Source organism: Cavia porcellus, unplaced genomic scaffold (assembly GCF_034190915.1).
Source record: "Cavia porcellus strain 051 isolate PalLab524CR breed Dunkin Hartley unplaced genomic scaffold, mCavPor4.1 scaffold_20, whole genome shotgun sequence".
NCBI classification, from domain to species: Eukaryota; Metazoa; Chordata; class Mammalia; order Rodentia; family Caviidae; genus Cavia; species Cavia porcellus.
Window position 1 is genome coordinate 37,445,391 of NW_026947503.1, and position 25,625 is coordinate 37,471,015.

Here is a 25,625-nt window from a genome sequence, read left to right on the forward strand (position 1 = left end):
TGAGCTTCCCTGACGTGTGTGTTCTACTGTTCGTCTTACCTCAGTTCCATCTGGGCTGGTCCCACATTGCATTGGGGCCACTTTCCTCTTTCTACTTATTCTTCTATTTCTCCCACCCTATATAAACACTGTCATGTGTTCAAGGCTCAGTGAGTTCGGTGCAGTGCAGTGAGATTCAGTAAATGTTTACTGAGGATCTTATGTACACAAAACATTGTATATTTAGACATTGGCTGGAGTTTGGAGAGCATTTAGTGAATAAAACACATATTCAGCTAAAGACTCAAGGGGAAGACAACTCGGTTAACAATCAGGATGCTGGAGTAGGTTAATAATCTAGACAGAGCAAAAGTAAAAGGATCATTTATTGAGTACCTACTAAACACCAGACTTCATCCTAGGCATTTAACAGTTGTTACTGTTAAGCTTTAGAACAGCCAAGAAAGATGGATATTCAATGCAGCCTAATGTATGCAAATGAGCTCCAGTTTTGCAATTAGTCCTGAGATTCCGTTTCAACTCTACTTCTTACAAATTATGTATCTTTGGAAAAGTTATTTAACTTCTCTGTACCTCTTGTCTGTGAAAGGAGGATAACAAAACCTTAATAGGAAAGATGTGAGGACTGAATGGTAAGATATCCACAGAGATGTAGTACTCTGTAATGCCTAATGCAGCCAGAGACTCAGATATTCCGGAGAAGTGGGATAACACTCATACAGGAAGGTTTTGGGGAAGACGAGGCATCTACTGTGGGAGGGTGCACACAGGCACAGGGTGAGGAGGGTCACAGATAGGATGCATCCTTTGAGTCCATAACACAGGTTTTGGTTTGGGAGTGTTAGACTTTTGTGGACTCTGATTGCTGTTGTCATGTCTTCGAAGGACCTGTCATTATTCTGCTTTTCCATATCTTCGGGATGTCTGGGCTGAGTTATCCAGAGTCAACACACTCTCAGAGCTTTGAGAGACTTGTAAGATACAACGCTTACCAGCTGGGAAAGTGTAGACACTCCAGTTTCCCAGTATTTCAGTGACCAGGGTAGACCACAGCCTGCAGCACACCATCTACGGAATCCTGGCAAGGCTGCAGACTTGACTCTGAATAGATTACATTTTGACTGTTTGTGTGCCAAGCCATGAACTTCTCTGCATTGAAATTTAGTAGCGATGAGAACCCCAAGAATTATAGACTGTCTAAACCGGGTGTCTTCAACATAATGCCCTCTGACTTCCGTTGCCCTAGGCAGTGGGGTATAGCTGTTGGGTAATATGATTTTCTAATGACCTGCTTGTCAGTGAGAATCGGGAAATCAGGTGAAAGCTGCAAGAAAGCTAGCAAGCAAGCAAACAGAAATCCACACACAGCAAACAACAACAGCAACAAGCATACTGTAAAAAAAAAAAAGTCAATAAATATTTGCCATCTAGAATAAATGAATGAATACATGAATGGAATTTCCTGAAGAAAGTCTTATTACCAAAACCATCAGCTTATTTTCAAGGTCGATGGAGAACTAGGCCTGTTTCCCGGGAACTGTCAGTGCTGAATTAAATGTGCTTTGTGGCATTTCCATTCCCGGTAGTGAGTTATGTAGGGCTGTTCTGCCCCTGAGCTGGGGGCTATCTCCAGCAGCATGAGAGACTGGAACTGAAGGATGGTGCCGGAAAGCTGCTGCACCTAAGGTGACAGGGTCAAAACTCACTTTGGACTTTCGTGTTAAGGGCAAGCCTTTAGGGGCTACCTTCTCAAGTTTATCACTACGAGCTGAGCTGGACATTTTCTCACAGGCGCATAGTATTTGTGTTTCTAGAATTTGGCTGTGTTGGCTCTTCACCCTGTGCCTGTGTGCCTGTGCTTCTTTTTAGTAGCATATCAGTCCTAGAACTTGATGACTTCAGCTTACATTTCCTAAGGTGCGGTAGCATCCACACTTCCATTGGAAATCCACAAGAAACTCATAAGAAGGACTGTTACCTCCACTGGTAAGAAGCTGCAAACTGAGGTCAGGAAACCAAATGACTGCTTTACATTATATAAGGGACCGATGGCGAGCCAGAACTAGAAATTCTGTGTCTTGACTTTCAGTCCAGGACTTCCACCATGGCAAGCTGCCCCAAATTGAAATGTCTGCTAAAAAAGTGATGATGCTTAAATCAAATTCCTCTTCCCTGTCTGTGATACGCTGCTGTCCACATTCCTCCCCAGGCATGCTCCTTTCTGCCTCCGCCATCTTTGAGTCTCCAAATCATCTGGCTGTTTGGTATGAGTGCAGATTTGATGGCCCAACCGCAGAGGTTTTGATTCTGCATAAACCTGCATTTTGACACACTCACTAAGTGATTTTGATGCTCATTAAATTTTGCAAATTACTGGTTTAGGGAATACAATAGATTTTAAAGGTCACTGGAGCCAGACATTGTATCAGCTCTCAAAAATTCCCTTTAAAATATGAATGCACTAATGTGTATGACTGTGAATAGATCACCTTATAGAAACCTAGGTAACTGATGGGAGGTCCAGCTCAAGGGTCCATGGTCCTTCCTTGAGCATAACCTTTCTCCCCCCCACAGTGTCTGGCATGATGGTTTTGCACAGCACTATGCACTGAATAATAACTGGATGATTGGCTAAATATATGTAAAACTGCATTTCTTTCTATTCTTTAACATTAAAATTTATGGAACAAATTTTATGCCTGTGAAATAACTTAGATCTTGGTAGAGAAATGTGTTTCTGGCAGTTTCCATCCTGAAGAGGTGTGGCTCACAGGACCAGAAGCAATGTGGCATCCTGGGGAGAGCATGAAATTTCAGCAACAGAAAACCCAGCTTCTCACACATACAGCTGTGTGACCTGAGGCCATTCACTTAACCTCTGGGAACATCCATTTCCTGCTCCATAGACCTAGAGGGAACAATTTACCTAATTTGTAGGTAATTGTGAAAAGATAAGGGAAAGGACTTAGTACATGGCAAAGCCCAGTGCAAATATAAACCGGTGTTATCATGATTATTACTATTGTAGGAAGCCATTTCTCCCTGCAGTGGTGATGAGTGTGCCTCCTTTTCCCCACTGGCTCCTCCAGTGTGTCTGAACTCTGAATAGCTGACTCACATCATTGGCCTAATTGTGGCCTGGCTCCGTGAACCGTACCTCCCATCACCCCAGTTTTCCATCAGGTGATTTCTCAAAAATCAAGCATACTATTATCATTATTATTATCATTATCATCATTATTTGAAACAGGGGTCTCTCTATGTATTTTGACCTTGAACTCTATGTAGCCCAGGCTGGCCTTGAACGTGTGGCAATCCTGCCTCTGTCAGCGGAGTACTGGGATTACAGGTTTGCACTGCCATATCTGGCATGCATATTCCTTTGAAAGTTGAAGCTAGGCTTTACCCTCAGTACAGACTCAATGTGTATTTTATGATGAACTTTTTCCTTTGCTTCTGCAGCATCTCAGTCACCCATACCAATGGGGGAAGCAGTGTCTGATACTGAGAGCAACAGGATAAAGTAGATTATCCCAAGATTATGCTTAAAACATCCTTTTAGTCTCTAAGGACAATACCAAACATGGTTCCCACTTTCCAGGAATTAAACTGAGTGGTATATACAAGTCACACCCACTGGCCAAAAGAGCTCTAAACATGCCACAGGTGTTATTTCCAGTGTGTGAAGATGGCAGCAGCTGCCAGTCTCTGTCTATGTGTGTGAAGGTCTGAGCATGCCCAGAGGAGCTGAGCAGGTAGCTTGGTGCCACTGCCAGCTCTTGGTGTCATCAGTCTAATAATTCTTAGCTCTGGGATCCCACCTGACTCTCATGGCACTAAGAGAGCTCACCTTAATGCAGAACCTAAAATGACTGCATAGCAAGCTTCCAAGTCCTAGAACTTGATGGGCCTCCAAGGACAACAGATCTGGAAAGCTCGGTAGGAGTGGGATTTCCCTGGAGTCCCCGACCAGAATATACTTGGCTTAGCATTGTTTTGATGGCCAAGTACTCAGGTTGTGGTTTATACATTCTCTTCTTCTTTATGTTTGCTCTGTTCCTTTATCCCAGTTAGTTTTCTGCTAAGACTGTTCCCCAGCTGGCAGTGAACAGTAAATGACAGGTCTGAGATTCCCCCTGGGGGCTTGAGTGAGGTGTGAGGGGAGAGGCTCAGGCTCAGGCAAGGCATGGGGTGTGGAGGTGGGTTCAGAAACTAATGTGGAGGACCCTGAGAAAGGGCAGATAAAGAATAATTTCCCTAGAGGGTCATGCCCAGCCTCGGAGCATCCCATTTCCTACAGAAAGCGATCAAATGGAACTGTGCTTGATTTGGGGTAGCTAATCTACAAGGGAGATTTTTTAGTCCACTCCCCATCTCGCCTTTTGTTGCCTTTGCGGATTTCAGTTCATTTATACATGGATTCAGTTGCTTGTTAGTGTGCTGTGTAGTACTTCCCTAAGGATATACTGTAACTCTGCAGATGGACGGCATTTTTTATTTTATTTTCTTAATATTATTCTTGGCTTTTTGGAAAAGATTTTCTAATGATTATTCCTCCTGGTATTATTTTAGTTTCCAATTACAACGTGGGTGTATTCTAGCACACTACAATTTTATAAATGGATGTATATGCTTATTGTTAATTGATTCCCCAAACAGGCCCCAAATGCTTGCATTTAGATTGTGTATTATATTACTTGCATGCCACCAGGTTGGCCCTCTGCCAGGGGGGACTCAGCTTGCCAGAAGCACGAAGAACGCATCTTGTTTTCCCTGACACCTGTGCAAACCAGCTTGCTTGCCCTTGGCTTTGCTCTCCAGGGAGAAGGAGCTAAGGAGACACTTTGCTGAAGAGATGTCTAAAAATCTGAGATTCTCTTGTTTTGTTTTTGTAAGAAAAGAACTCAAAAAAAAATTTCAACTCTCCTCCCCTAGACTATCCATCTCTTTGTGAAAGCATGAAAGAAGGGTGAACTCTGGCCATAATATCTTAATCTCTGACCACCAGAGGCTGATTCCAGACACAGGCACCTTGAGTCAGTCCTCTGTGAAGCTCTGCCTGGGGCTCTAGCAAGTTAAGAAGTCCCTTCCTCTGAGCTCCTGCTGTCACCCCTCAATCCGAGCAGTTGCAGAACTATTTTGCTACTAAATAGGTAACTATTTCACCTGCAGACTATGAACATGGGCTGGGACATTTTCTTTTTGCTAGTGTCTAGCATATCACTGGTAGTTGGTAACCAAACAATGAATAAATGAAAGAATACAAATGCTGTCATAGAAAAATTATGCTGGAGTTCAATACTGGCTGCATGCAAACAATGAATGTGTAATTGAAAATAATTATTATTTATTTTCAAAAATCATAGTACTTATTAAAGCCTGAAAGCTAAAGTGGGTGAAAGGGAAAGCATATGGAGAACACTACAGGCGCTGGGAGATAGGCATCTCAAAGACATTTCAGAAGTCCTGTGTGGTGTAGTGGTAATAGCTTCTTAAAAGAAAGGGTTTGCAATCGAGGGGCTATATTAGGCTATATTATATCTCCTATTTCTTATTTCATAAGATGGGGTGGAAAACAGACTGAATCTAGATTTTGTTTGCTATTATTATCATTATTTATTTTATAGTTGGGATATACACTTTAAGATGCTGAAGTTAAGATACGGTATTTATTTGGGATTCCAGTTCAATGACCTACAATAGTCCCAATGAAGCATGTTAGTTTTACAGCATTTGCCCTCTTGGACAAGTTGTTTATTTTCTAATTGTTCTTTGAAATAAATGAATTAGTTTTTGCATATCTATGAACTTAGTTTATATTCCCTCCCAGGGAAAGAGAGATTATAGTTTTCAGTAGAATGGCCAAAATCCCAAAGGTAGAATTTCAGGCATCAATCAAAAGGCAAGAAAGCCCTAAAAGGGAAGGTCAGGTTATGGAGTTCCAGGATTTACAAATCCTAACTCAGAATTGGTAGCTGCCTTCACCTCCGGGTAAGATTGGCCCTGGCCATGATAAAGCCTGTCAAAAGAAGCTAATTTTGCAAGTTGGGGATAGCAGCATGAATGTTTATGTAATGCTAGCCTGAGGTTTAATGCCACAATTAAAAGAATAACAAACCCTCCTGCCGAGAAGCCTTTTGGCCACTCCAGATCCTTTAATTCCCATCAGAAAACTGCTTGTCACTTCCAAGGGTTACCCACAACAGGGCTGACTTTGGAGACCTAAAGGCGTAATTATCTACTGGGAGGGGGAAGGCTGAGGTCAGCTTGGCTGGGGTGAGGACCTGCCCTCTGTGCAGATATTGGAATGTCTCGGAATTCCAGCCAAACCGAGTCAGCCAGGGCTGCATCTCATGAGAAGTTGCTTTGGGAGGTCACTTGGTCTGCCCTGCTGCTGACTCAGGCGGTCTTCCCTGAGCTAACTAGACTCAGATGAATTCGTGGGAAAGACTCCGTCGTCATTATTAAGCCCACCAAAATGGATATGGGACCTGAGCTCCACTGTGCCCTTTGGTGAGCTGTGAGCATTGCCTCAGATTGTATGTTGATCCAGGAGACTTGCTACCTTTTGTGATCAGGTGGCACCATGCATGGGGGAACAATTAGCCCAACCTTCCTCTTCTAGAAGATCAAAGATGTCTTGGGCAAGCTGTTTAATTTCTAATTTTTTCTGAAACCAGTGAATTCTTTTTAGCACATCTACAAATTTAGTTTATATTCCTTTCAAGGGAAAGGGAGAATACAGTTTTCAGTAGAATACTAAAAATTGAGTTCTGTGGTCTATGACATTTCTCTGCTCACAGCAGCTGACTTGGATTGTTCTTAGGGTGCTGTGTCTCTTGATGCCTCTGTCACTGAACTGACTTCATAGGTAATCTTGGAGCTGAATGAGCTGCTTAGAGCCACAGACTCAGTCTTAATCTTCTTCTGTTTTTGCTTTGCTGCATGGAGCACAATGTCATTCATATGACAGAAATAATGTGGTAGAACCCTACAGCTCTAGAGGAGGAAAGGACTTTTGAGATCAAATAGTCCAGTGGCTAATTTTTTTTTTTGTTGTTGTTGTTGAGAAGCACACAGATGCCTTTGTTCTTTTCAGATGAACTATTACAGAGTCTTTTCTCTCAGTTAAAGATAAGATTTTTCTGGTTGAGCACAAAGATCTGGAAACACTATTTCTTATTTGAAGCAGCATTTGAGAATTCATCAATGTATTCAGACTCTATTTTATAAACGAGGAAGCTGAGGGTCAAAGAAATGAAATGACTTAGAAAGTCCCCACACTTATTTTAGTGACATGTTTTTGTGGTGGTAGGAACCAAGGTCTCCAAAATATTTCTCAAGTGATGTTTTCATTTTATAATTGTGATTGAAATTCAGTGGAGGAAGAAAGTGAAGGAGGGAGTGGGGAGAAAATAAAAGGAAATAAGAGGGGAAACAAGGCATTTTATAATTCTGGATGAGTTTAACTTACTTTTCTCCTCTCTGACCCTATATCAACACAGCTTTATACCTGATGTAGCAGAGCTCCTCCCACCCAAGTGTTCAAATGTTTCATAAGGGGAAATCTCAGAAAGGGGATTTAGGGACAAATGACTAACTCATATGTTTATTAAAATTTTACACTGCTTACTGATTTTGAATTTTTACAATTAGCATTTCTTATAGTTACCAGAGTGGTTTGGGTATATGGGGTGCTGGTCCATGAGATATTCAAAAGGAGAGGAAGGTGGAGTATGTTTTGCTTTATTTCTAAGAGCAACTCAGCTGGAATCCCTCTTTCCCTGCAGCCTTGTGATGAGTTTCTTGTGATGAGTGGCACCACCTCATTCCCTGGCCCAGGGCTGCTTCCCAGGGCTTCTTTCCAGGCCACATGCATCTGGGATTGAGCTACAGAGGTTGCCTGCACACTGCTTTGTTCTTCCTCAATACCTTCTCCTGCGACTCTTTTGTCTCTCATTTCCAAGTCTACTTCATAATTAAATGTAAGCTCTGAAAGATGAGAAGAGCTGCCCAAGATCAGCTTGGCCAGATACTATTAGTATTGTGAAGGCAGAACCCAGATCTTTAGCTGTCTCTGTCTATATCGTTTATTATTATTGATACCTAAAATTAATTTCAGCTCAGTGATACTATCATCTGTATGACATTATTTTAAAATCATAATATCCAGAATCCATAGTTTCATTCAGAACACTTAAAAACTCTTTCATTGTCAATCATTCATCAAAAAAGTGTTTGTAGGTAAACTATACAGTGCAAGACATTGTGGTAATGCCAAGCACATACCACAGGTCACCTTAATTCATGGGTGGGTGCTGTGCTGTGAATCTGATCAAAAGGTCTTCTCAACCTGTCCTGGAAGAATCAGCGCAGTCACTATACTTAATAAGATTCCTAGGGTTCTCATATTGAGTTTCAAAGACTGAACCTGATTTGATATCTCTAATTTTGATAAATTAGTAGGGGGGAGTGGGAAGAAAGTAGCCATGATGCATATAACTAAGTCTATTTATTAATGTGGCAATCAATATTTGGCAATCAATATTAGTGATACCTGAGTGCTGGGCAAGCAATGGAGAGATTGTGGTAATTACTCCATGGCGTTTTCCAACTTGTACCTTGAGGGCATGAACTGGGTTTTATCCATCCTTGAATACCCTGTAGAATTAAACGTTGTATGCCATAGATGCTGAGTAAAATTTGCTGACCAATAGGTACACTTCCCAATGTCATCCTGTGTACAACAAACATTAATCAGGTGCAATTTAGAGCATCTACAGACTTTTCCAGTGAAGTAAGTTCATCTACAAGACCTGTTTAACATTTCATCAGAGTGGATTTTTATCTTTATAATATCATCTAGGTATTTTTTGAACTTCTGGCAGATGCTATTAGTCTGGTGAGAACCTACTTGTTAGTTCCAGAGATAAAATTTGGAACTGTAGGGCAGAAAGAATAAGATCACTACCCATGAAAGATTATAGTTCTTCACCTCTTCAGGCAGAAAATCCTCTGGGTGTGGAAGAAGAGGGTGGAGATGCTGTTCCATTAGTCTCTAGGTGCAATGCAAATTTGATCTATTTCCAGTGATCATGGGAGAAATTTCCTCCTTCAAAAGTCTGAGTAGAGGCAGTAAAAACGGCAGCCCCTAGATGAGTATCTCATTTTCTTAGGCTAACCAAAGATAACTTTGTGCCCCTATTATTTGTAAAGTCATAGTCCCGAGACTTCTTGGAAGTGTTCAGACACTGGAATCAGGTGATATAGACCCAACCCATCAATTCTTAGGTATATGTAGGTAATATCTAGAACACTCATATTTTGACCTTTGCATTTAGGACTAAATTCATACTTCTGTGTATCACAGTCAATTTTCTAATTGAATCTGTTGACCTCAACAGATTTAGAGGGTGGTGTCATGACCAAAGAAAGGAAGTTCATCATAAAAGTTAGAATGCAGCACGATTACATTATTGATTCATCCAATGCCACAGATTCCATCTTTATCATGGAAGCATCTTTGTTCTTATTAGGGACTGGCCTTTCATCAGTTTAATGATCAGAGAGTTGGTGATGTGACTTAAAGTTTTCTCTGAGAAAGATGACAAATGGCATATTTATAGCAGGAGCAAATGACTAAGCTTTTCCCTAAAGTGGGCTTGAATGAGAGACATTCAGAGTTAGAAGTAAATGATGGGGTGGGATATAAGATTGGATGTCCCAAGTGGTATCTTAATAGGGAGTGAGTGTTTGCTAAAAGCTTCCCTGCTTGGCTTTGCAGTAGACCTGTGAAATGAACTCTCAGGATACTGCTTTGCTATGGTTGGGGTGCAGCCCCAGCATAGCTAGTACTGGACACATCTCAGTTGAGGGAACACAGAGGCTAATGGTAACTTTAGGGGTCCAAATACATTGAGGCTTTATCTACAGACACCCTCAAAGAACCACTTGATATGATCACATCCCAGTGTCAACTGACCTTTGGTAGTGGATTTACCTAAAAGTTACCGACAACTACTTAAAATCATTTTGAGCTAGCCAAGGCTCTCACTGTTGAGAAATGATGTCTGGGAACTCCACTCTGCCTTCTCACCCTCTCGGCACTCGCCTCCCCCAGTAATGGCCTTGTGATCTCATCCTCTAAGACAAACTTTGCAGCCTGATATATGTAAATCTTATGCCCCAGCCAGACTGTCCCAGAGAGGTTACCCTGAAGAAAATCTATTGCCCTAATCAATTACCAAACTTCTAAATGAAATAGATGGTTCTGTCTTACTGGAAGACCATCAAGCTGTCATTTTTCTTGGTAATGAGGAACAGTATGTGTATGGGGTGGGGGTTGTACTTTCCCTGTGCCAGTGTAAGAAGGGTTCCAGTAAACAGGGTCTGGCCAAGAAAGCTGAGCGTTACCTGCCAAAATGATGAAAAGGTATCTGGAACTCTCTCTCCTAAACTGCATTCTCACAAATTTCTCCTGACTGTTTAGTGTGGATCAGGCAGTTTGCTGGGTGATGGAAATGTAAACTTGAGAAAGGTTCCTTCTCCCTTGCCTGTGTATCTTCCACCACGCTTTGCTTCTTTATCCCAGATTCCTCCCATGCTGGTCTAGTTCATGATGGTCCCTAATTCTTGAGCCATACTTGATGAAGACAAAAACTCATATAGGAGTTTAACTTTCACTCTCTGATGGGGACCGATATTAGTCTCTTGTCCAGAGCACTGTTGTTCCATGAGCACTGTTACATATCCTCTAAGCGTTTCTCTTTCCCTGAACTTTCCCACTGAACTGTGGTATTAATTAACTGTGGTGTGTATATATGTATATATATATATATATATATTTTTTTTTTTTTTAACCTTTCTCTTGCTATATGGGTCCTGTCACTAGTAGTCAATGACTCAGTGTCTTGATGCCTCAACTCACCTGTCTTCGAGTACTGTTCCCCCTGGGCTTTTTCTGCTGTTGTGCTCTGTCTACCAAAGTGAACCCCCTACTATCCAGTCCCCATGGGATCAGAACCCTCTGTGCTATCATCCTATCCTTTGGGATCTGTATTCTTCCAAATGCAGTACTGGATTATTTTTAAGACACTCCTTTCAGAAGGGAGAGTTATGGGTAGAGTTTGGGACACTTGGGTTCATTTCCTCTTTTTTGCCACTCTAGTTCCAACTTTCTTCTGCTCCTGAATCACCAACTCCACCTGCAAGCTCTTCCTGGTTAGGGCAAATACCCATATGCTGCTCAGCTTTCCAATGGGGAGATTTCTAGATACTAAAAAGGTAAATATAAACTATGTCATCAGGCAACAACAAAGGTTAGTATAAAGGGCTGTGGGAGCACAGGAAAAGGGGTGACTAATTCTGCTTGGAGTAGGGGGCATGGCTAGGAATGTCAAAAAGAGCTTCTCTGAAGTGGATCTGAAATTATGGTTAGGGGTCTATTTGGTGGAAAAGGATCTTTTAGGAAAAGGCTACCCAGAAATGATCCATTTGGGAGTGATACATGAAATTCTGAAAAAAAAAAGTTTAAGCTACTACCTAGGTTCTAGAATTTCAGAGATCCACTGCTCCATCATACTGTTCTCCTGGGGAGAATATTTTCTCACATAGCACACAGTTAAATAATAATGCGAGACTAGATATAATAAAGTGCTAATTTGAATGGAAACAAGTAGACTGCAAATGCCAAGATGTCTGGTCTGGGTAGCACTCCCGCAGAAGGCTGGAAAGAAAAGTGAGGCTGTTGGTGTGGACTGACCTGGGAAACAATGAAACAGAAACTGAGAAATAGGGACATTTCTGGTGTCTGCAAAATAATATGGCGTGGGTAGCTGCCTTCTTGGCCTCTGCCCCATGGAGGACATAATTGGATTGCTAGAAGAGAAGGACTGGGAAAATAAATCTTATTAAACACAACAGGACTTGCTGTACATGTGTATGAGAGTGTCCAAAGACACATCTAACAGTGCAGCCAGCTCTGAGCTCTGGCTAAAGAAACATCTCGAATGCAAAGTGAGCAGAATGGCCTTTACAAATGTCAGCTGGAGATGCTGTTCTGTTCTGCAAGTGGGACAGAACAAGCTAGTGAGCTGTCACCTCTCCAAATAAGTTTCTTCGCTGACTTTTAAGGTTCAGCTCTCTATTTTGGGAGGGCTTTGAGCATCGCAATACTTCTCTCTTGGTGGGGCAGATATACCCAGGATGTCAGGCACACCTGAATGCTTCTTCACTCTGCAGCTATCTGCAGCATTGGCCCAGGCCACTTTCCAGAGGCTGGGCCCTGACCAACTGGCAGGAGGGATGTCACATTGTGACCTTCCATGAAGGAACGAGCAGGCTTTCCTCCTGTAGGCATGGTAACATGCTTCTGCACTCTATTAGTGATGAGGTTGTGTTGCAGGGAGCTGCCTGCCTTTGCTGGTAGGACCTGTACAAAGGAGCCTAGAGGAGCTTGCTCCTCATTACCATCCTCCTCATTTTCCTCTGGGTCTGTGCTAAACACAGCTGAGGAGGGGTCCAAGATAAACCATTGACACCAGGACTCAAATTGCAATTCTCCAAGTTACATGATCTTAAGGCATTTACTTAATCTTACAGAGACTCATTTTTCTCCCCTATATAACATGGTGATTTTAGGGACGAGTGTAAAATTCAGAACTGTTGTCAGATTTAAACATGAGAATAATTATAAACAATAGCTGGCATATTGTAAGAAGCCCTTGAAAGTGCCCATTTGCATGATCTTAATTTTACAAGCCTGAGAGAGTTTCAGTATCTTATCTTGAATTTCCTAATAGTGACACAGCTGAGATGGGAACCTGGAAAGTGGTGGAGAGGGGAGGAAGCAATGCTACTAGCTCAGCCCTGCCCTTAACAGCTATGGGATTTTTGACAGCCCCTAACCTTGGTGAGTCTAAGCAACTGGAGCAGATTCTCCAAGGCCCCTTCCAGTCCAAACCTTGAATTGAGCATCACTCCTTCCTTTATGTAGCCAGGGCCAGCCCATGGTCCATAAAACCCTTCATTTTTACAGAAGTAATAGTATGGCCTGATTCAGACGCCTCTTCATCCAGATTTCACTGCAGTGAGATTTGGCACCCAAGGCTAACTACAAGACCAGTCCAAAGTGTGTGTGTGTGTTTGTGTGTGTGTGTGTGTGTGTGCATGTATGTGTTGGGGGAAGCCTCATGTGGTATACAATAGTGGTTACTGGAGTGGCAGATTGCTGACATCATGGGACTTGGCCATCTTATTTTTAACTTTCCCATTCTGTTTAATTTATTTTTTCTTCTCTGTCCTCTCCGTGACCTGAAGTGCTGTCACAACCTTATCTTGGCTTTCCTGTCTTCTTTTAACCTTAATCTCTTCCATGCTAATAAATTAAAACTGAAGCTTGCTATGACAAGAGTAATGGGTTTCCCTAAAAAATATAACTGCATGTATATAATAGAAAGATTTAGGACTGCAAGATGAGAGAAAAACATAGAAAAGCAACTTGAAGAAAGGGATGGACAGAGAGAGAGAGAGAGAGAGAGAGAGAGAGAGAGAGAGAGAGAGACAGAGAGACAGAGACAGAGAGAGAAAGAGACAGAGAGAATTAAATTTAGGCAAAGACAGAATGATTGACCAATTTCCTCTTTGCATCCTTGTCTACAAAGATGAATCTGGTAGAAACTGTTGAAATTGTCAAGCTTGCAAAAGAGCTTGCGTGGTAAGACTGGAAAAGGTGTCCCATGAAGGAACATGTCAGAGTCTTTATTTTCTATCTACTTCTTGGACTCCTTCCAAAAGATGGAAAGATGATTGGTGGATACAGTAAGCTCAGGATAGTTAGGACCTTCCACAGATCCAAGATCAGGGCTCTCTATCCTTGGATTTTGCCTTGGACATACATGAAGGCAACGATTTGGAGGACAGTTGACATTGCTATCCACAGAATCAAGTCAAAGGTCTTGTAATCACCAAATATTTTGACAGTTTTGAGTTCTGTTTACATTTTTACATGTTTATGTTTTGTTGCCATAACCAGTTGGTAAACTGCTTCAGGGCAGACATTTTTGTGTGAGCATGATGTCATGAATCCGGTAGTCTTTAGTAAAGTTCTGTTGTATTATTGGGCTAATCTCTCCAGACAGCTTCTGTGATGCATTTGAATGGAGGAAAGTCAGAGGTTGAAGGAATCTACCAAATAGATACTGGTCACTTTTAGAGGAAACGCTTATAGATAATTAGCACCCATTTGAAGTCTGACAAGCAAAGAAGATGAAGGCCATGCCTTTGAGAACTCCAAAGCCTGGGAAAGGATAGAGAGGGAAGCGGGGGAGGGAGAAGGCTACTGCATCAAGCATATCAATGAATATTGGTCCATAAGCAAATCAATAAAGAATGTCATGAGGTCAGCCTTGGCCCAGAACCAGAGACTCACCCAAATAATTTTCCAGAGATCTGAAATGCCTCTGTTGATCATGTTAGGTGATGATGCTTCTAAATATTTGTTACTTTGAGAAAAGCAAGGCACACTTAACCTATTAGGCTTGGAGTGGCTTCCAGAAGTTTCTTGATCATATAAGGATATTTGCCCCCATGCTGGATGGCTCAGGTTGAGCTGGAAAAATATAACTGCATGTATATAATAGAAAGATTTAGGACTGCAATAAGCGACAAAAACATAGAAGAGAAACTTGAGAAGAAAGGGATGGACAGAGAGAAAGAGACAGAGAAAATTAAATTTAGGCAAAAACAGAATGATTGACCAATTTCCTCTTTGTATCCTTGTCCCCTTCCTTGCTTGCGCTGTTCCTTTATTATGTTTTCTTGGCACCATGAACTAAGTTTACTCCACCACACCCTTGCACCATGATGTTCTTGCCTTACAGAGATGGACTGAATCCTCTGAAACAGTGAGCCAAATTGAACCTCTTATTCTTTAATTATAGAGATCTGGTATTGTATCCCCTCCATGAGAATGCTAATGCAAATACCTACCATTCTGAACTGAACAGTTACCTGCTCAGTGGTCTGCTCCAACCACCAAACTGAGCTCATTCAGGATGGAGACTGGATTCTTAGGGACTCTCTAGAGCTAGGGATGCTTCTGGATGGGAGTAAGTGCTCAATTAATGTTTCTTTGATCAATAGATATGTGCAATATGAGAAGCAGATACATCTCTCCACAGAGCAAAGCACTTTCCTCAATGCTGGGACCGAAGACTGACCTCTGGGGAGTGGGGACATGGAGGTCCCTTGGTCTTCTTGCTCTAATCAGGCTTGTTTATTCATTGCCACTCACCCATGCGCTCCTTCTGCACCTTGTCTCTCCCCACTCCTCTGCTTTACCAATCTGCCACCAGACTGGGAGATCACTGCTGTGAAGCCCTGATACTTCTATACCTGATCCCTCCCCTCCTCCAATCCCTGATGCCATTTTCCCATTCTACCGTTCCAGGGAGATATATTTTTCGGGGATGGGGGCACTATGCCACCTATGACAGCTAGATTACTGACTGACAGTGGCAATATTGGTATGTGGTAAGGCCCACAAGACCCAGAGAATATCTCTGGGGAGGTGACTAAGCTTGAATGGCTAGAAGTGGCTGTGTTTTCTGAAGGAGCAGAAAGTGGAGGGCAGGAGAAAAAGTAGGAGACTTAAGGGCAGGGGTCATCTGGAGTGTGAGCAAGAACTGAAAGTGCCTCACGTTGAACCTAGCACCCAGAGAGGTGCCCCCATAGGCCAGAGCTCCTGCTGGGAGGCTGAGAGACACTTTGCAGTAACTGGCAAGAGGTAGGCCTCCTTCCTGGAAACATCACAGTTTTCAGGAAGGTTCTTTGTTGTTCTCAGCTTGGACCTGCCCACTCTGTTCCCTCTGAGAGGAATCTACATCAGAGCAGACAGGGGTGAGGGCAAATGGCCCTGTCACACATCCCAGTCGGTTACTTGAGAAGAAAATGAGAAGGGAGGCAATGCTAGGCTTTGTGAAACACGTAGGCGGGCCTGTACACAAACATCGGCCCATACAAATAAACCAAACCTGGCCAAAAATAACAGAAAAGGCAACAGATGCTTCCAATTAAAATGTCAGCATCTCCTGAGAAGCCGAGTTCTCACGTGGTATGGGTGCTTGGGGCTGAGGGGTACAGCCAGGGACCACATATGGAAATCTGTTTGCATTATACCACGTCCCAGATGCCACGGAAGACACTGGCCTGACCTTGCAATTAACACGTTGGCTGTTTCTGGGGTACAGTGCGTGGTTGCAGGGAAGAATCATGAAGTTGTGAAACAGAGTGGTTGTTCCCACTGAGTCCTGTAGGAAGCGAGGGACCCAGGAACATTCAAAGGAATTGATTACTCTGTGGGCTCTCTCTCTGCCCTCTTCTTTCTTTGGCCTCCATTTCTTGACAGTCTTCAACATTGTTTTGAAAGGAAATCCACTTTCATGAATTGCAGGCAGTCTTAGAGGGAGAAGCTGTCTAAAAAGTGTTTTTTTGGTGTGCATGCGTGCGTGCGTGCGTGTGTAAAGGAACAAATCTGCCTCTCTCCTTGGTGTAGTGATGAGGGATACTTCACTGCTGTGACAGCTAGAGCCTTTTGGAAGCCACTCCAAGCCTAAGAGGTAAAGTGAGCCCTGCTTTTCTCAAAGGTAGCAAATATTCAGAAACACCATCATCCAACACTGTATGGGGTGAGCAGCATACATAGCCAAATTTTTGCCTACCCAGTTGTACTCTTAAACCCTTCACATAAACCTTTCCCATTTGCTTTGTTGCATACTAATCGTAGTTCCTTATTATTCTTTCATATTAAGGTAGCTTTATTTTTCATTTGTTTTTGTTTAGCAAACTTTCTCCTTATCCCTGCTTACATAACTACTGGAAATCAAAGATGGTAGGGAATGGTAGATGACTAGAAAGAAAAGAAACCAATATCATTTTTTCCAAAACCTCCACTGTTTCATGAATCCAGCAGGGAGTGTGTGTGTTTGAAACATGTGTGTTTGAAAGGGTGCCTTATTCTGATAAATGAAACTCCTTCTATTTTTATTATCATTGCTATTACAATAAAATCCACATATAATAGCTAAAGATCCAATAAGAGAAAAGTCCACAGAAAGGAAAAACAATGGGGAAATTAATGAACTAAATCCTCATTTGTGTTTCTGTAGAGAAAGATAATAATTTGTTGATTTCATAAGCTCCTGGATTGAGTTGCTACCACAGGCCAGTGTTGCTTGGTCTGGCTGCCCACTGGGTAACGCAAGATATGAACCTCAAATATTTTTATGTGAACTCTAACTCATTTTCACTTCTTAATGGTCACTATTACTAATCGGATAAGAGATAGACCTATCTGAATAAAACAAACATGATTAGTTTTGACAACAGAAGCTTAAATAGGATGTTAATTAGCAGCCATAGATGTGGGAAGGTTCTGGATGGGAACAATTACACAGACAAACCCACAGTATGGCTACAATGTGCCAGGGTCCCATCCCTTACCATATGGCTGCAGTCTGGCAAATAGCTCGTTGGCAATTCATTACCACATCGCTTGGAACTCAGGAGCAAATCGCTTATGATTAGCCAATTCATTATGCTATCCTTGGTAGCTCAAGGGGACCCTGAGGGCTTGCCTCCCCCATCATGTTATTTTAAGGACATATGACAGGGCAGGAATAGCCCTCCCTTTCCCAGCTGCCTCAAAGTACTGCTTGCTGGAAAGTGTGTTGGAATCTAGATAGAATCTCTCAAAAGAAAATAAACAAGATAAAAAAATCTCTATACTCAGGAATTATAGCCACAGCTGGAGCTTTTTGAACATTCCTGAGATAAAAATCAAGATTTCCCCCTCCTTCCCTTCCATCCTTCTGAGGATACGTCAGCCAAGCTGTAGGTATACTTTAGCTATAGCACGTGTGTGATCAGAAAGAACTAAAGACTAACTAACGACCATTAGACCCAGGGACAGGCAGGAGAGGTTCTGGAAGATGCTTTAGTAAGTAGGCATGGTCCTGGATCCTCAGCCTCAGAACCTACAAAATGGATATAAATATTTCTGTCTTATTTCCTAGTGGTGTGGGGAGTACAGTCTCTTGGGAGAATGTCCTTAAGGGGAAAAATTACCCTTGAATCCAAGAAGCTGATTAATCCAGCATGTGAAGCATCAGAGAGATTTATTTCCAACCTATTGGCACAGATGGGCAGGCAAGGAAGGGATGCAGCCTGTCTCTTTGAGATTCACCATTGATGAGGTCAGCTGCCTCTTGTCATGTAGGATTCTAGCTAGTACTTCCAAGAAAGAGTGACTTTGTGTAAGGTAAGAAGAAGTGGATCTTGGGCCTGAGCACTGACTAATAGGAGAATTTTTCTTTTTCTTTCTTTCTTTCTTTCTTTCTTTCTTTCTTTCTTTCTTTCTTTCTTTCTTTCTTTCTTTCTTTCTTTCTTTCTTGCAAAGACTCTGACAGAGTAGCTGGAATGCCTAAAAAACATTACAACAACAAAGGCAAGCATCTCAAAATAGAAGAGACAGAAAAAGGAAGGCAAATAGAGAAGAACTAAACCACAAGTTATTGAAACTACCCTGATTGGCTAAGCACTTGGCTGAGAAGAGACACCAACGAAGGGAAACCAAGTAGTGAGTGCACAGCACGGATGAGTCCATCTTGCTTAATATGCCTGATGTGGAGGGACCTTTGAAGAGCTTGCTTCCTTAAATCCATTGCAGCTGGTATCCCCCAATTTTATAAAGCCTGCTTTTAGGTAATAATCCAAGGGATGAGACGAGGGTCCTAATCACCCAAAAGCATACACAGCAGTCACAGTATGATCATTCTTCTGCATCATCAGTTTGACCTAAAAGAAGGATACTTGCCGTACTCAACAGTAATTACACATTTAATTAAGTCTGATTTTGTTTCCTTCTTTGAATTCTTAGGGGTTCTGGGGAAGATTTTCCATGGCTCAGGTCTCAGGAAAGTGCTGTACAGGGAATGTTAAATGATACCTTCCTCTTCTTGCAATGATTTTCCCCATATTTAGCAACAGAGGCATCAAAAAAAGAAAAGACTTCTTTAAAAATGAAACAAGATACAAGGTCCTTCTCAGAATCTTGTGTTTTGAAAGTACTCCTGCCTAGAAAACCCAAAAAGCTGGGTTTGGGTTCTGGGTTTGACACTGGTTAATGCTGTAACCTTGAATATGTCAATTAACTTCTTCATGCCTCAGTTCTTTCATCCGCAAAGGGACTGTAAGGTAAACTGCATTATGTTGATGAGATGAGCTCTACCAAAATGTTTGCTGGAACATAATCTTACTAAACCAAATGATTGCAGAGGTCAGAGCTGTGCCTTTGCTTTGTGAGGGAATAGCTTCGGGTACTTTTTCAGTTGGGTCACTCTGGCATCCATGATCAGTGTTGTCCATTTTTATAGTAAGAGGTACTATAAACACGAGGTACTATAACCTTGCCAATGGAACAAAAATATAGATATGAGACTGGTCTTATGAGAATGAGATGTATTTTATGATCCTCTTGTTCTGATGAAACCAAGCAAACCTACAGTGTGCCAGGTGTCCTGCTGGGCTCTGGTGTCCAAGGAGGAGAGGCACAGGCTCTGCTCTACAAGAATTTAACTTCATTGGGGAGTTAGATAGCAAAACAGGTTAATTTCAGTGTAAGATGCTACATGAAACAATAGGCTATTTAAAAGTTTCTCAGAATTGTTTCTCTAAGGATCATTTGCATTGGAAACAATTGGTGAGTTTGTTAAAAGGCGTGTTTCTAGGGCTGGGGATTTAGCTCAGCGGTATAAGCACCTTCCTTGCAAGCGGGCGGTTGTGAGTTTGATCCCTGGTACCGATAAAAATGAGAAAGACAAAGAAAGACAGAAAAAAGGCATGTTTCTGCTCTACCTCTACCCCTGACTCTCTATCTCTAGGGTAACACTCAGAAATTTGTCTGTTTTTATGACGTTTTCTAGGACCTTCAGACTGTCACTAAAGCTGATTATTGAAAAAGTTCCCTATGAGAACTAACAGAAGCATGACATCTTACCTTTTTGGATAACTTGCTTGAACTCTGTCCTTATACTGACTTTAGAGAGTCAGCATAGGATGTTACAGCCTATTCTTTTCTGGGAACTATATGATATTGCAAGATACCATATCCAGAAATAAAGGGGAAAATCATATTAGAGTTCATCTTGCATAGTGGTTTTCCTCCAGCCAGGACCAGCTGGCTTTTTTCTTAGTGACTTCTCCCAGGGTAGAGCCACCTGATTCACCTAGAGAGACAGCTTTGTTGAGACTCTGGAACCACTCTGGCCTTAGAAAAGCCCTAAGCAAAAATCAAGTGAATTTCTTGTATCTGTCAGTTATGCTCTGACCAAGTAATTAAGAACATCAAATCAAATTTCCCCATAAGGTCAACAATGAACCTTACTGAATTTAATTCCATTCTTGTTCTTGTTCAATTCAGTTTGTGACCAGAATCCTGGAAAGACTTAAGTTGCAAACCGAGGTACTGCTTGCTGTACTTACTTCCTAAAGAGATGATATATTTATTTTATAGCTATATTTAGAGATTTAGTTAAGTTAAAAAAACCTGTTAAGTGGCAAACCTAAGTCTCAGGTAGAAGTCTTACTCAACTATGTCATATCATATATTATATCATAATAATGAATTGTTACTTAGCAGGAGAACATTTGTAGACAGGACACAAGAGGAGGGTCACTATCCTTTACTGAGTATCTCTAGCACTTGAAGTGAGCACTCACAATTTAGGTGAGCCAGCTTACCACAGTGGAAATGGCCCGGCACTCAGAGTCCCCTCTGATCCACTGTGTGATCTTGTGCAAATGTTAGTCTTCCTGAGCCCCAGGTCCTTAATTGGAAATGAACAATAAACTCACACTAGAGGGTACTGTTGAGTGGATTGAATAAAAGGTGATGTTCTTGATTTGAAGCATAATCTTCTTTCCCATTTCCTTATTCTCCTCTTTCTGTACAGGGAGCCTGCAATTTTTATCTTGCCTCATCTCACCTCTGCAGATGAGGTCCCAGAGACCACTGAAAAATCTTGCTGTGTCATCTGACTCTGAAAGTGACTTGGCTTGTCCTCAATGGATAGCTGACCCCTCTCTTATTATAGCACCTCGGAAATCCTACCTCGTCATGAAACCGGGTAGAACATCATAAAAAAGGTAGAGGTAGGTCGACCTTAATTTTGCTAATCTGTTTGCTTCTGTCTCTGGCCCCTACCACTGTGTGCCTCATCTAGGCACGGAGGAATGGGTCAAAATGAGGACTGTGCAGAGTTTCCAGCTCTGTGCTCTTTCTTGGGGATCTGAAAACCTGGATACACCTGCTAGAGACTATAGTTCCTCAGGGTAAAGTGAGGATTTCAGGTCCAAAAGTATTTTACAATGACCCTGCATGCCACAGAGAACCAAGTGCTCCTTGGGAGTGGGTTCACATACAGGCCAAGTGGCCAGGAGGAGTGATTATTCCCACAAAGAGTAATCTTTCTCTCACACTACATTCTTTCTCTGCATGCTTCCTTTTCTAAAAATAATAAGTAGTCAATTATTACCAATTTATTTGCTGCTTCTTATAATGGCATTATCCATGATTAACTCACTGGAGTCTAATTTGACCCTGGCACTATTCTTTAGGAAAGATCCATCACTGGCAGTGGGATTCTTGTGAATATAGCCTCGCTCTTTCGGGCTCAGAGAACTCAATTATTGCATATGGAGAAGGACAAAGAAGAGGATGAGAAATGGCAGATGCTCACTCTTGCTGAGCTGCAAAGTCCCTCCACACTCATTATTTCATTTGATACTTATGCTAGCTGTATGAGGTAGCTAGGCTAGCTGTTAACTTCTCCAGTCTACACACTGGGAAGTAGACTCAGGTCAAATCAAAACATGGTGCCCATGATGGGATTAACATCTACAGAGGCATCCTGCTGGTTTCTCTCCCCCAAAACACTGCACCTCCATGGAGATTGACAATGATTTTAATGAAGTTCATTTCTGAAGTACAGATGCCCCTTAACTTATGATGGATTTATGTCCTGATGAACCCATCGTAAGTTGAAAGATTTTAGGTCAAAACTACATTTAATATACTCAAATTACACAACATTCTAATTTAGCAACACAGTATACCATAAAGTGTCTACTGCTTTTCCTTAGAGTTATAAGACTGGTGTAGGGGAGAGGGAGAGAGGGAAAGAGATGAGAGAGAGAGAAAGAGAAAGAGAGAGAGAGAGAGAGAGGCAGAGAGAAGAGGAGGAAGGAAGGAAGGAAGGAAGGAAGGAAGGAAGGAAGGAAGGAAGGAAGGAAGGTGATGTGTTCTGTTTGTTGAGGAAAAACCTGTTGAAAGGGATAAAGGGAGATGAGAGTAGGAGCCTGTCTAGGAGACAAGAAGGGCTGCACCCTGAGCTGATATACAATGTTACATTAGATTTGAGACTTTTGCAGTGGGAATAGAGAAGGGTGGGTGAAGGTAGAGAGAAAGTGTAAGCTTCTTGTGCGTTTCCTGCCAATTCTATCTCCTGTGAACTCTGGTGTTTGGAGCAGGCAGCAGTTATGGCATGCAACTGGGCTTTGTGTCACTCCCAGGAACAGGGCTTCTGGGTATCTAGCAGCTTCTAACTGTCTGTCTTAATTGCTTTTCTCTTGCTGCTGGGACAAAATACCTGATGCACAAAATGAAGGAAGGAAAGATTTGTTTAGCTTACAGTTTTTGAAGGTTTCAGTCCATACTCAGCTGGCTCCAAGACAGTGTGGTGTAGCTGAGGGGCAACAGTTCCTGATAGCTGTGGCAGATGCCAGAAGCGACAACAGCAAAATGGCAAAATGGGGGGGGGACCCATACTTCCTTCCCTCCCTTATATTATATGTTGGCTACCTGCCCCTGGGTATATGTAGCACTCACACAGCCAATCCCAGTGCTGGAAAATGAACCAATCACAAACACTAGACTCAGCCACCTTCAGAAGGCCTGCCCTCACGGCCACATGAGACTTTGCAGGGACATTTAAACAGAAATCATAACACTGCCCTTCTCAGTTGTTTGTCTCCCCATTTCCCAGTATGTCCTTGATCGCATTAGGGCCTTCTCCAGCTGTTCCCTGAGGCCTCTCCTCCTGAGGGTGATTTTAGTAGTAAATACAGAAATGTAGTTGGGCAATTATTTACTTTGTCACTGATTTATTTGATTGATAAATCTTTTAGAAAGCTTGCACAGATATATCACGCTATAGTCAAAAACTAAATCATATTTCTGTTTATGAAATTTTTTCAGGACCTTACACAAGCACAGACTTCCATATTGTTTCTAACGCACAGAGTCTAAGATCTCGCTTTTAGTGCCTTTCCAAAGACATAACCTCTTGAGCCAATAAAGGAAACATTTTTAGTGAGTTCTGGCCTCTTCCCCCCTCACAATTTTTTAAATTCTATCCTCACCTCCAATTTTCCCTCCTCATAGAGGATGTTCAGAGGCCTCTAAATGCTCATTCAGATCACAAGAACAGTTTCCTTAAGCTTTCAAGTCACTCAGCACTATTTTCTCTGGGGACAGGCCCAGGTCCTAATATCCTGTGTGTTCCCCAGGCAGGCTGATGGCTGCCCTGCCCTGCTGGTTAGACTATCCTGCAGCATGACTCTTGAACATGGTGGGGCTTGTTTTAGAATCACATTTTCTTTTTGGGAAGCTCCTCCTTGTTAATCTGTGCATCTATCTGACATGCTAACTGTAAGGCCAAGGCCATTCCACGGAAGCAAAGCATACTTCAAGGTGGAAATACATTTTGTTGAGGAGTTTCAGAGCTACAAAAAGGCCTTATCTGGTTGGCCTATTCTCTTGCTCCACTGTTCTCTGCTGCTCTGCATTATTATTCTGCATTGAATATAAGGCTAATCACTTGTACTTCACACACTGGTGTCTGCTTGTCTCCTCATCAAAGGTAACCTCCATAGGAACAGAAGGATTTTCTGTTCTGAACCTGCCATATCTCTACTGGCTCAGTCAAGGGTCTTGAACCTGTGAGGGGCTCCATTCACACTTGTTAAATTGATTGTTGAGTGAATGTGGCTATCAAGTCAATGCCTACTAGGGTCTAAGCATTGAGGTGTAGTAAGGAGAAAGAAGAACTGGGCGCCAAGAAATCCAGCATCCTCTTCAGCTTCTACCATGAACTATGAACTAGTCAGTATACATCATGTACCTCACTCCAACATTGGTCAAGTATGATAGCTCCTGGAGGCCCCTTTCACACTGACATGGGTTGGATTTTTGGAGGGAGGAGAAGTATAGGAGAGAATATAGTCTTTGTTGGTATTTGTTAAGGCTTTATGTTCTAGCTTTGGCACTAATTTGGTGACCTTGGAAATGCAAAATTCAACAGATAGATGGAGAGATGCCTATGAATGAATTTGGTTTTATAAATTGCCTACGTTTTCTCTTCTTCCTGGTTTCTGGATGGTTCTTCTGATACCACTACTCTGGAGAAATAAGTACAGGATGATGACAAGTGCACATTCTTTCTAACCTGCCAGGACCTCAATTTAAATATGACCATGCACAGAATGTTGATCTGAGATGCCTGCTTTCCTTTCTGTGTACATGATTTGGTGGGGACCTAGCTCTCCATGCAAGTGATCAAAATGCTGTTTGATGCTTCTGTTTAGTTCTTAGTGGGATTTTAGATTTATTGGGTCAATTGAAAATCTCATCAAAGCATCACAGAAAGGATATTGGTCACTGAGCTCAAATATTTTATCAAAGGCCTCACTAGGTGCCTAATATGTGCAGATTAAGGCATGGGGGGACTTAAGGTTAAGGAAACACACTCAAAGTCTGTAGCTAAGAAACCAGGATAAAACAAATCAATGAAGAGAATTTTGGCCTCAGAGTCAGAAGAATAGAATTCTTTAAGCTTAGCTGCTTATATAATAGTGGATCCAAACAGTCTTTTGAGTCAAATTGCCTAGAACAATTCCTGTGTCTGCCCTTGACTGACTGGGTTACCACAAAGTTTAATTAGTATATATAACACAATCAGTGCTTGACAAAGACAGTAGTAAATGGTAGCCAATGCTGTTATTATTATTGTTGGTATTGTTAATATAAGCTATATGACTATGGATAGTTCAATTTTATCTTTATGTTAATGATGTGTTTGTTCATAAAATGGGGGATAATATATTCTATTTTCAGACCATGTTCTGAGATGTCCTTCACCTTACCCTATTCATTCATTTATTCATTTTATTTATTATTTTAGGGTTTCGCCTAAGTTTTCATTTGAAGAAAGGAAAAAAAAAATCAAGTTGCAAATCACTAGGCCTTCATTAGCTTGAAGGCCCATCCTTAATTCTGAGTAGAAAATATGTAACGAGCATGAAGTATTTGTAGGGGATGAAGTATTTGTAGGGGAAGCTGCTACAAGCCTGGAACGATTTCTTGGAAGAATCAAGGTAGAAAATTAAAATACGGTGATTCTCCTGGTGGATAAACCCGCAAGCGAAGTTACAATTCCAAAAGAGCTGGGGGTGGGTGGAGTAGCAGCTTTAGGGAGAATGTCCCCAATTTGGGCGTGAACTATTTTCTCCTA

At 41.9% G+C, this 25,625-nt stretch overlaps 1 protein-coding gene and 1 long non-coding RNA gene across 4 annotated transcripts in view; one reads left to right on the forward strand and one right to left on the reverse strand.

Moving 5' to 3' along the window:
- Positions 1-25,625, reverse strand: part of Slc14a2 (solute carrier family 14 member 2) — a 420,990-nt gene that overhangs the window by 140,266 nt on the left and 255,099 nt on the right. The gene's annotated exons all lie outside the window — the stretch shown is intronic.
- LOC111758056 (uncharacterized) overlaps positions 6,247-25,625 on the forward strand; it is a 30,911-nt gene continuing 11,532 nt past the window's right edge. Inside the window, exons 1-2 of the long non-coding RNA XR_010041441.1 lie at positions 6,247-6,513; positions 21,009-21,207. This is a non-coding gene — a long non-coding RNA (uncharacterized LOC111758056). The remainder of the gene's footprint in view (positions 6,514-21,008; positions 21,208-25,625) is intronic.